The sequence below is a fragment of the Ranitomeya imitator genome, chromosome 1, assembly GCF_032444005.1.
Source record: "Ranitomeya imitator isolate aRanImi1 chromosome 1, aRanImi1.pri, whole genome shotgun sequence".
Classification (NCBI taxonomy): domain Eukaryota; kingdom Metazoa; phylum Chordata; class Amphibia; order Anura; family Dendrobatidae; genus Ranitomeya; species Ranitomeya imitator.
In genome coordinates, this window is record NC_091282.1 from 777,329,625 (window position 1) to 777,345,070 (window position 15,446).

The window sequence follows — 15,446 nt, forward strand, 5'->3', positions numbered from 1 at the left end:
AGCGGACACGGCCAGTGTTACAGGCTGCCCGCTTCTGTTTCCAGGAGGGAAAAATACTGCAGCAGTAAGCAGCTGAGTGTGAACAGGAGCTTGCACTTCAGACTGCAGCAGAGGAACCACAGGTCCCAGAATGCCCCACGCAGGAGCAGGACTGCATATGTGAGACTGTTTGTGCTGCTGAGGCAGCTGAGTGTGAACAAGAGCATACACTTCAGACTCCAGCAGAGGCACCACAGGTCCTAGAATGTCCTACGCAGGAGCAGGACAGTATATGTGAGACTGTGCTGATGAGGCTGATACTGAGGCACAGACTGGGGCTGGTGATATTGTGCCCATGGGGTCGGGGGTTGGAGGGGTTTCACATTCTGTCATGGATGTGGCACTGTCTGATGATAATGATGCTGCTAATGATAATGTGCATGATATGTGTGACTATCCCCTTTACCATCTAGTCCACAAGGTGTGGCAGCCCCCCTGCTGCAGACCCTCTCCCTGTCAGTCGGCCCAGTGTGACCCGGCAGGTGCCCCCCAGGAGTGCCTGGAGCCGCGGCGCCCCATCCTTCACTTCCAGCGCCAGGTATACCGGCCAGACGTTTAAACGTATTAATGTGGTGCGGTTTAAATACATAGGTGCCAAGGAGGATCTGCCACAGCACAGGTATGTGGTGAGAGAGCTGTTATGCGGCCAGATGGGGTTTGTGGTAAATGAGATACTGGCGGTGTCCAATCTTCAGGACAGACAGGGCTACGAGGTCAGTTTCAAGCTACAGTGTGACCTGGACAGGTTCTGGGCCAATTACCCCAGGTTCAGAGACGCTGAAGGCTGGAATAAGTTTATATTAGTTCCTATCTCCAGGCCGGACACAGTCACAGTGAATATCACCTTCTGGAATGAGGCCGTTCCCCCACAGGACATCGAGGTGTGGCTCCGGAGACATTGTGACCTCGTCTCTGGACTCACCAAGGTCAGAGATGAAGATGGTATCTGGACAATGGGGTGGAAAGCTGTGGTGAAACTGCGCCAATTTAATAACATTACTGCCCATTTACCTAACTCCTTCTTCGTTGGGAGGGAGAAGGGAAGATGTTATTACCCCGGGCAGCCCAGAAAGTGTTTCAAATGTGGTGGGAAAGGTCATCTGGCTAACGCCTGTACTGTGGTGAAGTGCAGCTTGTGTGGGGATATCGGACATGTCGCTGCGGATTGCCGGGATGTTAGGTGTAACCTCTGCGGTAAGATGGGCCACCCTCACAGGGACTGTCCAGATGCCTGGCATAATATCTGCAGAGTCTTCCCTGATAAGGCTGTACTGGCAGGGGCAGAGGCTCAGGAGGATGAGGATGTGGTGGCAGGGGTGCATGAGGGGGAGGATTTAATGTCAGGAGAGATGGTGACCAACCCAGATGCCCAACAGGAGTCCACTCATGTAACACCAGAGAAGCAGGGTATAGTGGGTGCAGAGGGGAACTTGGAGGTCGCTCCTCAGGTCCAGCAGCCTCAGGGAGCCCCCCCCTTCAGCATCACTGTCTGAATCTGATGACTGGAGTGTCAATCATCATAAAAGGAAAAAAAGAGCACGTCCTCCCGTAAACCTGAGGCAGAATATGACACCGGTCAGAGTGCTACTAGGAAGGTTCAGAATTCTGCAGGAGTGATGGTTGTGTCCAACAAGTATGGAGTTTTATCGGAGTCTAATGATGATGATTATGAGACAGAGTTGAGGAAAGTTGATGCAGAGTGTGACAGGGACATAGAGGACCACCCTCCGTCAAAGCGGAAGCCTTTATCTGTGGACCCTCGGGTAGAGTCTGACATGGACACCAGTGGTGGACAGGACATCCCTGACTCATGATGATGGCAGTTACTGTGCTCCTTCTCTATTGTGTTGTGATGGCAGGGTTCTCATTAACACTGACCTCAAGTAATGTCAATAGTATTAAGGCAAGGAGGACGAGACATGTGGTGTATGAACATCTCACACATGTGGACGCCGATGTCATTTTCCTGCAGGAGACACGACTGACATCTCTGGGGCTTATGAGAGAGGCTGAGAGGGAATGGCGGTGCGGTCCTTCTTTCTGGTCACTGGCAGTGGAGCCTTACGCCGGAGTCGCTGTCCTGTTTAACACCAATGATGTGACTGTGCATAGGATGACGAAGGTGGTCATGGGAAGATGTTTGGTCCTGGAAGTCACTATTCATGGTAGGCGACTCTGGCTTATTAACATCTATGGGCCACAGACTTTGACTGACAGGATCCAGCTGTTTAATAACGTTAAGCCTTACCTCTTCACTTCTCTTCTGGTGGTGATGGCAGGGGACTTTAATGCCATACTTAAATACATTTTTATTGTATTCTTTTTTATTTCTTTTTTTCATTATTGTTATTTTTATTTGTTTATTTTTATTTCCATTAATTCTCCCCTCTTATTATTCCTAGTATCATCATTATTTTTCATTATTTTTCACTATTTCTCATCATTTTGTTCTTAATACATAACATTTTATTTATTTTGTATATTTTTTATTTTTTATTTATTTTTTTCATTGCCCCACTCTTATTATTTTTATAATTTTTATTATTATCATTATTTTTATTTTTATTCCCGATTATTTTCCTTTATTTCTTCATCTTCTTCTCATCTCTTCATCTCCATCTCCACTGCGTTCTCCTTTTACTATATTCACCATATTGACTACTTCTGCCATACCCCCTATGGCTCCTATCACGCTCCTTTCTGCCTTTACCTATAGCCCATCCCCACACTATACCGGCGCCCGCCTTCTCCTTGCCTCTCAGCGCTCTCTCTCTGACTGCGCTTGTGTCCCTTCTCTCCCCTCTTGGGGTCTCGCACTGCGCATGCTCCCCTTATTGCTCTTCCTCCTTCTGTCCAGGAGCCATGTTTGGCTCGGCGCCTCTACCCCGACCCTCTCAGTGCGCAGGCGCCACCCTCGGACGTTTGTATGCCCCATTCTGTTATACCCTGCCCCCTTCTGTGCAGGAGCCATGATTGGCTCTGCGCCGCTACCCCCGACTCTCCCAATGCACAGGCGCCACCTTCGGACGTTTTGCGCTCCAGCCCTTGGTCCTGCTCCCTTACTAGTGCGCAGTCGCATTCCCCGCGCCGGCCTCATATTCTAGCCCTTGGCCCTGTACCCCAGAGTGCGCAGTCGCACTTCTCTCTCTGGCTCTGCGCTCCAGCCCTCACTCCTGCTGTGCACTTCCGGTGCTGCCCCTTATTAATACCACTGACGTCCCACGGCTCCACACACCACCGCAGGTACGCCAGCACACCGGATCCGCAGGTAGTCTTTATCCCTTGTTCCCTTCCTACCCTTCAGGCTGTGTTCCTCCCGCCTACACCACAGCTGATCCCTGCTCTTTGCATTTTCTTACAGCGCATACTGGGAATTTTTTTTCCCCTTCCCTGATTTACCTTTCTCTGCATCTTCGCCTAACGGTATGTTTTGTACCTTCAATCCCCTTCTTCCCCTTTTACATATCTTCATTCCACTTAATCTTATACCATTCCCTTTCTACAGCTTTTCTCTGGATCCTGCCTTATGTTATTACCTGTCCCGCATCTTCGGGGTACCCTCCACTTTTCTCTTTCTACAACAAGGTTAGTCGCCCTTTTCCTTACCACTATTACTCGCATTGTTGTGCTTAGAACCTTACCTCTGGATGCCATTCGTCGACACCACGCCAATCTTCATGTTAGCTCTATGAATGTATTGTTCACTATTTCAGCTATTGGCATGAGTTGTATATTTTTTGTATATAATTTTTGTATATATTTTTTGTATACTTTATGTATATAAAGTGTCTGTATTGGGTAGATATCACTGTACATAGCCTTACAAACTAACAGTTGTTGTACATGTATAGCACCGTTTTTTTGTTTCTTCATTTTTCTGTTTTTCCGTTTTATTTCAATGTTCATATCAGTAATATTTTGTAATCTCCATTATTTTCTAGTGAGGTTTGACAAAGGCCCACAACAGGGCCGAAACGTTACCTCAATACCTATATATGATTGTGGTGACCCCGGCTTCGCAATACTACTGTGGTGAACAAAATAAATTTCTTTATTGCATATGAAAAAACCAAAAATTCGAGTGCGGCTGTTGTTTACTTATTTATGAAGTTACCTTGGTTCAGCCTGCACCTTTCTACATTGACCAGAGTGCACGCCTTTGCTATTCCTATACTGACATCAGGTGACAGTTCCTCGGGCAGGACAGTGACCAGGGATGGTAAGGTCCTACATAACATTATAATGCAGGCTGGACTGACTGACGTTTTCGCACAGGGAGGTCGACAGCCAAAATTCACATATTCATGTTCCAACAGGAGCAGTAGGATCGATTTTGTTTTTGTGAGTCCTACTGAGGCTGTTGACACCCTGAGTGAGAAGGTCGTCCCTTACTCTGATCACCTCGCCTTGTGCTTCTGTCTGGGGACCTCTAACCGTCCGGAGATCGGTAGAGGGTTGTGGAAGCTCAATTCCAGTCTCCTGGATGATGCTTATGTGCAGAGTCGTGTCTACTCCCTTATCCAGCTTCATCTAGATAGGGTTGACTTCTATGACAACATGACCGACTGGTGGGAGGACGTCAAGGAGGATATCAGATCCCTCTTAGGCTACGTTCACATTAGCATTGCGCCGCCGTGCGTCGGCGACGCATCGCGCGACGCACGCTAAAACGCGCGCAAAAACGCGCGCGTTTTGCGACGCGTGCGTCGTTTTCCGACGAAAATCGGACGCACAGAAAATGCTACATGTAGCGTTTTCTTGCGTCCGACGCTAGCGTCGGAAACGACGCACGTGGCGAAAAACGCCACCAAAACGACGCACGCGTCCCCTATGTTAAACATAGGGGCGCGTCGCCGCTGCGTCGCCGCTGCGTCGCCGGCGCAACAGCGACGCACATTGGCGGAACGCCAATGTGAACGTAGCCTTAAAGAGACTGTCAGTTAATAAAGGGAGGAATAAGTACAGCCAGTACCTAAAGCTGCGTAAAGAATTGGAGTCACTATATTCGGCGGGCGGGGATGACAAAGTGAAGATCGACCGACTGAAATCTGAGATAAGGCAGTATCAGTATAGTAGGTATACCTCCCTGGTTCTTGAACGGGATTATGGGTCCTTAGGGGCCCCTGATCCCTTTGAGAATTGCAGGGAGAGGGTAGTCAAAAAAATGGTCACGGGTCTCACTGACTTCCAGGGTGTATTGCAGGATTCACGGGAGGGTATCCTGGAGGTGGTGAGATCTTACTATGCTGACTTGTTTCAGAGGAAAGTTTTGGATAAAGATAAGATGGCTCAATTCTTGGAGGCAACTCCTGCGCCTGATACTAATGATCTGGACTTTCTCCCATTGACAGCAGAGTTAACGGTGGAGGAAGTTAAGGAGGCTATTCATTAATTTACATCTGAAGAAGGCACCAGGTCCAGATGGCATAACAGCAGAATTTTATAGGAAATTCAGAGACCTCCTGGCTCCAATCCTCGTGGATGTGTATAAAAGTTGTCTAGAAAATCACCTGATGCCTCCATCCATGAGAGTGTCCTCGTTGATTCTGCTGTCTAAGAGTAAAGAGCCGAGCGACATCAAGAACTGGAGGCCGATTGCCCTCTTGAATGTGGACAGGAAGATTCTAGCAAAGATCCTGTTTTCTAGATTAGTCTGTTTGTCCCCAGCACTGTTGGCAGGCTCTCAGTTTGGCACAGTAAAAGGGCGGAACATCTCTGGAGCAGTCATCTCGATACGGGAGATGTTTGAGAGATGTAAAGCTCTGCGGTGTGGGAAATATATTGTTAGTCTGGACCAGGCTAAAGCCTTTGACAGGGTTGATCATGACTATCTGTGGGCCACTTTGTCAAAGTACGGTATTCCGGGACAATTTGTGGATTGGCTGAAAACATTGTACAGAGAGGCGGTGAGCTTTCCTCTGATTAATGGTTGGCAGGGTGACACTTTTGGAGTTGAGGCAGGGGTGAGACAGGGTTGCCCACTGAGTCCGCTCCTGTATGTTTTTGCCCTAGACCCGTTTCTGAGGTCACTGCAGGAGTGCGATTTTGAGGGGGTGCCGGTTCCCCATTGCCTGCCTCTGAATGTTGTTGCCTATGCAGATGACGTTGGTGATCTCTAATCCTCGAGAGGTGCAGATGTTATCTGCGTCTATCAGAAGTTACTCAGAGGCCTCCGGGTCTCTGGTCAACCTTGAGAAGAGTCAAGCTCTGTGGACATTAGATACTGATCCCAGCTATGATCTGCTGCAGTTTGCCAAAGCCTCTACCCATATTAAGATCCTCGGGGTTAAATTTGGGAGGGATGATAATGCCACCCTAAATTGGGAGGAGAAATTGGAAGCCGGAAATGCAAAGGTTCAGCGATGGAAGAACTGGAGGCTGACCTACAGAGAAAGGGTCGCAATGTTGAAGACTTATCTGGTCCCTGTTTTCTTGTATGTCTCTGTCATTTTCCCTTTGCCAGAATCTTTCTCAGCAAGGCTCTTCAGCCTGTTCTTCCAGCTCTTGTGGGGGAATAGGTTGAACCTAATAAAGAGGGGAATAACGTACCTACGGCGGAGAGAGGGTGGGCTGGATATGTTGAATCCAAGGGTTTTCTTTGACTCCTTGTTTCTAAAGGTAAATTTTGGGAACATGGACTCAAACAGTAGCTCCCTGTGGGTAAATAGTATCAGGTACTGGATATTGCCTTTTGCAGAATCTTGGGTGCGAGGCGGCAGTCTCAAGAGGAGGAGATGGACAGGTGACCACCTCCCCCAGTATCTGGACTACGGTCTGAAGTGTGTTAGGAGGTGGGGAGTGGAGAGGTCTTACATTGAGAGCAGTACAAGAAGAGACCTGTATGCTCATGTATGTAGGACTTTCTTTTACTCTCCACTGGCCCTGAGAGATTGTGTCACCACCGCCCTACAGGAAAGCCTTAGGTTCCTAAACGGGAAACGACTTCCTCCTAAACTGTTTGATGTCACTTGGCTTTCACTGCATAGTCGGCTCTTTGTCAGGGGGAACCTGAAACATCTGAGTGTCTCTGATCGGGATTGTCCCCTTGGTTGTCAGCAGGAGGAGACTATGGAGAACTTTATATGTGATTGCTAGGGAGGGAGGAAGATCTGGGAGGAAGTGTCAGATAATCTAAAAATCCCCAGACTGCGGACTCTAAAGTATCCTGACATAATCTATGGTGTCCCCCAGTAGCGTAGCTACCGGGGGGGCAGAGGGGGCCATCGCCCCGGGCCCCGCGCTCTGATGCAGTTACATTCTGTGACAGGGCAGGGAGAATCGATCTCCCTGCTGTGCCGCTATAGGGCCCCTGAGCAGGCGGGGGGTTGGGGGGTTGGGGGGGGGGCCCGGTGCCAGCAGTGGGCCCCCCGCCCACTATCGCAATGTGAGCTGTATCGGCATCTAGCTGATACAACTCACCGCAGTGATGAGGGAAGGAGCGCTGCGCTGCGCTCCTCCCATCATCCCCCACACTGACAGCGGGCGCGATGACGTCACTGTCCGGCGCCCGCAGTCAGTGTAGATGTGAGCGGGAGCAGGGAGCGCCGCTGGAAGAACAAGGAGGAAGAGAGGTGAGTATTTGTTTATTTATAGGATCTGTCTATTGGGGGGGTGCTGCCTTATTTACAGGATCTGTCTATTGGGGGGGGGGGTGCTGCCTTATTTATAGGATCTGTCTATTGGGGGGGTGCTGCCTTATTTATAGGATCTGTCTATTGGGGGGGTGCTGCCTTATTTATAGGATCTGTCTATTGGGGGGGTGCTGCCTTATTTACAGGATCTGTCTATTGGGGGGTGTGCTGCCTTATTTATAGAATCTGTCTATTGGGGGTGTGTGCTGCCTTATTTATAGGATCTGTCTATTGGGGGGGGTGTTGCCTTATTTATAGGATCTGTCTATTGGGGGGGGGGGGTGCTGCCTTATTTATAGGATCTGTCTATTGGGGGGGGTGCTGCCTTATTTATAGGATCTGTCTATTGGGGGGTGTGCTGCCTTATTTATAGGATCTGCCTATTGTGGGTTGCTGCCTTATTTACAGGATCTGTCTATTGGGGGGGAGTGCTGCCTTATTTACATGATCTGCCTATTGGGGGGGGGGGGTGCTGCCTTATTTACAGGATCTGCCTATTGGGGGGGTGCTGCCTTATATATAGGATCTGTCTATTGGGGGGGGTGTGCTGCCTTATTTACAGGATCTGTCTATTGGGGGGGTGTGCTGCCTTATTTACAGGATCTGCCTATTGTGGGTTGCTGCCTTATATATAGGATCTGTCTATTGGGGGGGTGTGCTGCCTTATTTATAGGATCTGTCTATTGGGGGGGTGTGCTGCCTTATTTACAGGATCTGCCTATTGTGGGTTGCTGCCTTATATATAGGATCTGTCTATTGGGGGGGTGTGCTGCCTTATTTACAGGATCTGCCTATTGGGGGGGTGCTGCCTTATATATAGGATCTGTCTATTGGGGGGTGTGCTGCCTTATTTATAGGATCTGTCTATTGGGGGGGTGTGCTGCCTTATTTACAGGATCTGTCTATTGGGGGGGGAGTGCTGCCTTATTTACATGATCTGCCTATTGGGGGGGGGTGCTGCCTTATTTACATGGTCTGTCTATTGGGGGGTGCTGCCTTATATACAGGATCTGCCTATTGGGGGGGCGCTGCCTCATATACATGATCTGACTATTGGGGGGTGCTGCCTTATATACAGGATCGGCCTATTGGGGGGGGTGCTGCCTTATATTCAGGATTTGCCTATTGGGGGGTGCTTCCTTATATACAGGATCTGCCTATTGGGGGGGTTCTGCCTTATATACAGGATCTGCCTATGGAGGTGCTGCCTTATATACGGGATCTGCCTATGGGGGGTGCTGCCTTATATACAGTATCTGCCTATGGGGGATTCTGCCTTATATACAGGATCTGCCTATAGCGGGGGGTGCTGCCTTATTCTACAGGATCTGCTTATGGGGGGAGTGCTGCCTTATATACAGGATCTGCCTAGAGGGGGGAGTGCTGCCTTATTCTACAGGATCTGCCTATAGGGGGGAGTACTGCCTTATTCTACAGGATCTGCCTATGGGGGGAGTGCTGCCTTATATACAGGATCTGCCTATAGGGGGAGTGCTGCCTTATTATACAGGATCTGCCTATGGGGGAGTGCTGCCTTATTCTGCAGGATCTGCCTATGGGGGGAGTGCTGCCTTATATACAGGATCTGCCTATAGGAGGAGTGCTGCCTTATTATACAAGATCTGCCTATGGGGGAGTGCTGCCTTATTCTGCAGGATCTGCCTATGGGGGGAGTGCTGCCTTATTCTAAAGGATCTGCCTATGGCGGGGTGCTGCCTTATACTACAGGGTCTGCCTATAGGGGTGCTGCCTTGTGCTATATTAAGGACTATCTGGCACATTATACTATATGGTGTTTATCTATGGGGCCATCATACAGTATGGGGATTACAGTGTTGGAGCCATCAAACAGTTTGAAGGCTACTAAGGCATCAGTATACTGTGTGGGTGGTACTATACAGTTAGGGGCATTATACTGTGTATAGGGGAGCTGTACGGGGGGGAGACTCGGGACATTATTAACCCCTCTGTGACCTTAGACGTACTATCCCGTCGAGGTGCCCTGGGCTTATCTGACCCTGGACGGGATAGTACGTCATAGCCGATCGGCCGCGCTCACGGGGGGAGCGCGGCCGATCGCGGCCGGGTGTCAGCTGCTTATCGCAGCTGACATCCGGCACTATGTGCCAGGAGCGGTCACGGACCGCCCCCGGCACATTAACCCCTGGCACACCGCGATCAAAGATGATCGCGATGTGCCGGCGGTGCAGGGAAGCACCGCGCAGGGAGGGGGCTCCCTGCGGGCTTCCCTGAGACCCCCGGAGCAACGCAATGTGATCGCGTTGCTGCGAGGGTCTCACCTCCCTCCCTGCTCCCTCCAGCCCCGGATCCAAGATGGCCGCGGATCCGGGTCCTGCAGGGAGGGAGGTGGCTTCACAGAGCCTGCTCAGAGCAGGCACTGTGAAGCCTGCAGCGCTGCATGTCAGATCAGTGATCTGACAGAGTGCTGTGCAAACTGTCAGATCACTGATCTGTGATGTCCCCCGCTGGGACAAAGTAAAAAAGTAAAAAAAAAATTTTCCAAATGTGTAAAAAAAAAAATAAAAAAATATTCCAAAATAATGAAAAAAAAAAAAAATATTATTCCCATAAATACATTTCTTCATCTAAATAAAAAAAAAAACCAATAAAAGTACACATATTTAGTATCGCCGCGTCCGTAACGACCCGACCTATAAAACTGTCCCACTAGTTAACCCCTTCAGTAAACACCGTAAGAAAAAAAAAAAAAAAAACGAGGCAAAAAACAACGCTTTATTATCATACCGCCGAACAAAAAGTGGAATAACACGCGATCAAAAGGACAGATATAAATAACCATGGTACCGCTGAAAGCGTCATATTGTCCCGCAAAAAAAGAGCCGCCATACAGCATCATCAGCAAAAAAATAAAAAAGTTATAGTCCTGAGAATAAAGCGATGCAAAAATAATTATTTTTTCTGTAAAATAGTTTTTATCGTATAAAAGCACCAAACCATAAAAAAATGATATAAATGAGGTATCGCTGTAATCGTACTGACCCGAAGAATAAAACTGATTTATCAATTTTACCAAACGCGGAACGGTATAAACGCCTCCCCCAATAGAAATTCATGAATAGCTGGCTTTTGGTCATTCTTCCTCACAAAAATCGGAATAAAAAGCGATAAATAAATGTCACGTGCCCAAAAATGTTTTCAATAAAAACGTCAACTCGTCCCGCAAAAAACAAGACCTCACATGACTCTGTGGACCAAAATATGGAAAAATTATAGCTCTCAAAATGTGGTATTGCAAAAAATATTTTTTGCAATAAAAAGGGTCTTTCAGTGTGTGACGGCTGCCAATCATAAAAATCCGCTAAAAAACTCGCTATAAAAGTAAATCAAACCCCCCTTCATCACCCCCTTAGTTAGGGAAAAATAAAAAAAAAATGTATTTATTTCCATTTTCCCATTAGGGCTAGGGTTAGGGCTAGGGTTAGGGCTAGGGTTAGGGCTAGGGTTAGGGCTAGGGTTAGGGTTAGGGTTAGGGCTAGGGTTAGGGCTAGGGCTAGGGCTAGGGTTAGGGCTAGGGCTAGGGTTAGGGTTAGGGCTAGGGTTAGGGTTAGGGCTAGGGTTAGGGCTAGGGTTAGGGCTAGGGTTAGGGCTAGGGTTGGGGCTACAGTTAGGGTTGGGGCTTAGATTACATTTACAGTTGGGAATAGGGTTGGGATTAGGGTTAGGGGTGTGTCAGGGTTAGAGGTGTGGTTAGGGTTACCGTTGGAATTAGGGTTAGGGGTGTGTTTAGATTAGGGTTTCAGTTATAATTGGGGGGTTTCCACTGTTTCGGCACATCAGGGGCTCTCCAAACACGACATGGCGTCCGATCTCAATTCCAGCCAATTCTGCGTTGAAAAAGTAAAACAGTGCTCCTTCCCTTCCGAGCTCTCCTGTGTGCCCAAACAGGGGTTTACCCCAACATATGGGGTATCAGCGTACTCAGGACAAATTGGACAACAACTTTTGTGGACCAATTTCTCCTGTTACCCTTGGGAAAATACAAAACTGGGGGCTAAAAAATAATTTTTGTGGGAAAACAAAAAGATTTTTTATTTTCACGGCTCTGCGTTATAAACTGTAGTGAAACACTTGGGGGTTCAAAGTTCTCACAACACATCTAGATAAGTTCATTGAGGGGTCTAGTTTCCAATATGGGGTCACTTGTGGGGGGTTTCTACTGTTTAGGTACATTAGGGGCTCTGCAAACGCAATGTGACGCCTGCAGACCAATCCATCTAAGTCTGCATTCCAAATGATGCTCCTTCCCTTCCGAGCCCTCCCATGCGCCCAAACGGTGGTTCCCCCCCACATATCGGGTATCAGCGTACTCAGGACAAATTGGACAACAACATTTAGGGTCCAATTTCTCCTGCTAACCTTGGAAAATACAAAACTGGGGGCTAAAATATAATTTTTGTGGAAAAAAAAATATTTTTTATTTGCATGGCTCTGCGTTATAAACTGTAGTGAAATACTTGGGGGTTCAAAGCTCTCACAACACATCAAGATGAGTTCCTTAGGGGGTCTACTTTCCAAAATGGTGTCACTTGTGGGGGGTTTCTACTGTTTAGGTACATTAGGGGCTCTGCAAACGCAATGTGACGCCTGCAGACCATTCCATCTAAGTCTGCATTCCAAATGGCGCTCCTTCCCTTCCGAACCCTCCCATGCGCCCAAACGGTGGTTCCCCCCCACATATGGGGTATCAGCGTACTCAGGACAAATTGGACAACAACTTTTGGGGTCCAATTTCTCCTGTTACCCTAGGGAAAATACAAAACTGGGGGCTAAAAAATAATTTTTGTGGGAAAAAAATTTTGTTTTATTTTTATGGCTCTGCATTATAAACTTCTGTGAAGCCCTTGGTGGGTCAAAGTGCTCACCACACATCCAGATAAGTTCCTTAGGGGGTCTACTTTCCAAAATGGTGTCACTTGTGGGGGGTTTCAATGTTTAGGCACATCAGTGGCTCTCCAAACGCAACATGGCGTCCCATCTCAATTCCTGTCAATTTTGCATTGAAAAGTCAAACGGCGCTCCTTCCCTTCCGAGCTCTCCCATGCGCCCAAACAGTGGTTTACTGCCACATATGGGGTATCAGCGTACTCGGGACAAATTGGACAACAACTTTTGAGGTCCAATTTCTTCTCTTACCCTTGGAAAAATAAAAAATTGGGGGCAAAAATATAATTTTTGTGAAAAAATATGATTTTTTATTTTTACGGTTCTGCATTATAAACTTCTGTGAAGCACTTGGTGGGTCAAAGTGCTCACCACACCTCTAGATAAGTTCCTTAGGGGGTCTACTTTCCAAAATGGTGTCACTTGTGGGGGGTTTCAATGTTTAGGCACATCAGTGGCTCTCCAAACGCAACATGGCGTCCCATCTCAATTTCTGTCAATTTTGCATTGAAAATTCAAACTGCGCTCCTTCCCTTCCGAGCTCTCCCATGCGCCCAAACAGTGGTTTACTGCCACATATGGGGTATCAGCGTACTCAGGACAAATTGGACAACAACTTTTGAGGTCCAATTTCTTCTCTTACCCTTGGAAAAATAAAAAATTGGGGGCAAAAATATAATTTTTGTGAAAAAATATGATTTTTTATTTTTACGGTTCTGCATTATAAACTTCTGTGAAGCACTTGGTGGGTCAAAGTGCTCACCACACCTCTAGATAAGTTCCTTAGGGGGTCTACTTTCCAAAATGGTGTCACTTGTGGGGGGTTTCAATGTTTAGGCACATCAGTGGCTCTCCAAACGCAACATGGCGTCCCATCTCAATTTCTGTCAATTTTGCATTGAAAAGTCAAACTGCGCTCCTTCCCTTCCGAGCTCTCCCATGCGCCCAAACAATGGTTTACTGCCACATATGGGGTATCAGCGTACTCAGGACAAATTGGACAACAACTTTTGAGGTCCAATTTCTTCTCTTACCCTTGGAAAAATAAAAAATTGGGGGCAAAAATATAATTTTTGTGAAAAAATATGATTTTTTATTTTTACGGTTCTGCATTATAAACTTCTGTGAAGCACTTGGTGGGTCAAAGTGCTCACCACACATCCAGATAAGTTCCTTAGGGGGTCTACTTTCCAAAATGGTGTCACTTGTGGGGGGTTTCAATGTTTAGGCACATCAGTGGCTCTCCAAACGCAACATGGCGTCCCATCTCAATTCCTGTCAATTTTGCATTGAAAAGTCAAATAGCGCTCCTTCCCTTCCGAGCTCTCCCATGCGCCCAAACAGTGGTTTACTGCCACATATGGGGTATCAGCGTACTCAGGACAAATTGGACAACAACTTTTTGGGTCCAATTTCTCCTGTTACCCTTGGTAAAATAAAACAAATTGGAGCTGAAGTAAATTTTTTGTGTAAAAAAGTTAAATGTTCATTTTTATTTAAACATTCCAAAAATTCCTATTAAACACCTGAAGGGTTAATAAACTTCTTGAATGTGGTTTTGAGCACCTTGAGGGGTGCAGTTTTTAGAATGGTGTCACACTTGGGCATTTTCTATCATATAGACCCCTCAAAATGACTTCAAATGAGACGTGGTCCCTAAAAAAAAATGGTGTTGTAAAAATGAGAAATTGCTGGTCAACTTTTAACCCTTATAACTCCCTAACAAAAAAAAAAATTGGTTCCAAAATTATGCTGATGTAAAGGAGACATGTGGGAAATGTTACTTATTAAGTATTTTGTGTGACATATCTCTGTGATTTAATTGCATAAAAATTCAAAGTTTGAAAATTGCGAAATTTTCAAAATTTTCGCCAAATTTCCGTTTTTTTCACAAATAAACGCAGGTACTATCAAAGAAATTTTACCACTATCATGAAGTACAATATGTCACGAGAAAACAATGTCAGAATCACCAGGATCCGTTGAAGCGTTTCGGAGTTATAACCTCATAAAGGGACAGTGGTCAGAATTGTAAAAATTGGCCTGGTCATTAACGTGCAAACCACCCTTGGGGGTAAAGGGGTTAAATGTAAAGTGGGCACTTATTGAAATAGGAGAACTCAGGTTACTGTGACTATCAAAGGGGCACACAGAGGGCATTATTACTTTCTAGGGGGCAAAATGTGGGCTCTGTTTTCTAGGGCACTTGCACCCGGCATTACTATATTATAGAGGGGTGCTTTAGAATTTAGAGGGTACAGAGAACCACAGAGTAGGTGCAGTAATAGGGTTACATACGGCAGCAGCGGCTCAGTATTGGGGTATCAGGTGCAGTAATAGGGACACATATGGCAGCAGGGGCTTAGTATTGGGGTATCAGGTGCAGTAATATGGACACATACGGCAGCAGCGGCTCAGTATTGGGGTATCAGGTGCAGTAATAGGGACACATATGGCAGCAGGGGCTTAGTATTGGGGTATCAGGTGCAGTAATAGGGACACATATGGCAGCAGCGGCTCAGTATTGGGGTATCAGGTGCAGTAATATGGACACATACGGCAGCAGCGGCTCAGTATTGGGGTATCAGGTGCAGTAATAGGGACACATATGGCAGCAGGGGCTTAGTATTGGGGTATCAGGTGTAGTAATAGGGACACATACGGCAGCAGCGGCTCAGTATTGGGGTATCAGGTGCAGTAATAGAGACACATACGGCAGCAGCGGCTCAGTATTGGGGTATCGGGCAGTAATAGGGACACATAGGGCAGCAGCGGCTCAGTATTGGGGAATCAGGTGTAGTAATAGGGAAATATATGGCAGCAGGGGCTCAGTATTGGGCTATCAGCAGGATT

General features: G+C 47.2%; 1 long non-coding RNA gene across 1 annotated transcript; it reads left to right on the top strand.

Moving 5' to 3' along the window:
* Nucleotides 1–1,967: 1,967 nt before the first annotated feature.
* LOC138658105 (uncharacterized) lies at nucleotides 1,968–4,111 on the top strand. Its single transcript, XR_011317347.1, has 3 exons — nucleotides 1,968–2,204; nucleotides 3,545–3,624; nucleotides 3,981–4,111. It is a non-coding gene; the product is annotated as an uncharacterized lncRNA (long non-coding RNA).
* Nucleotides 4,112–15,446: the final 11,335 nt, after the last annotated feature.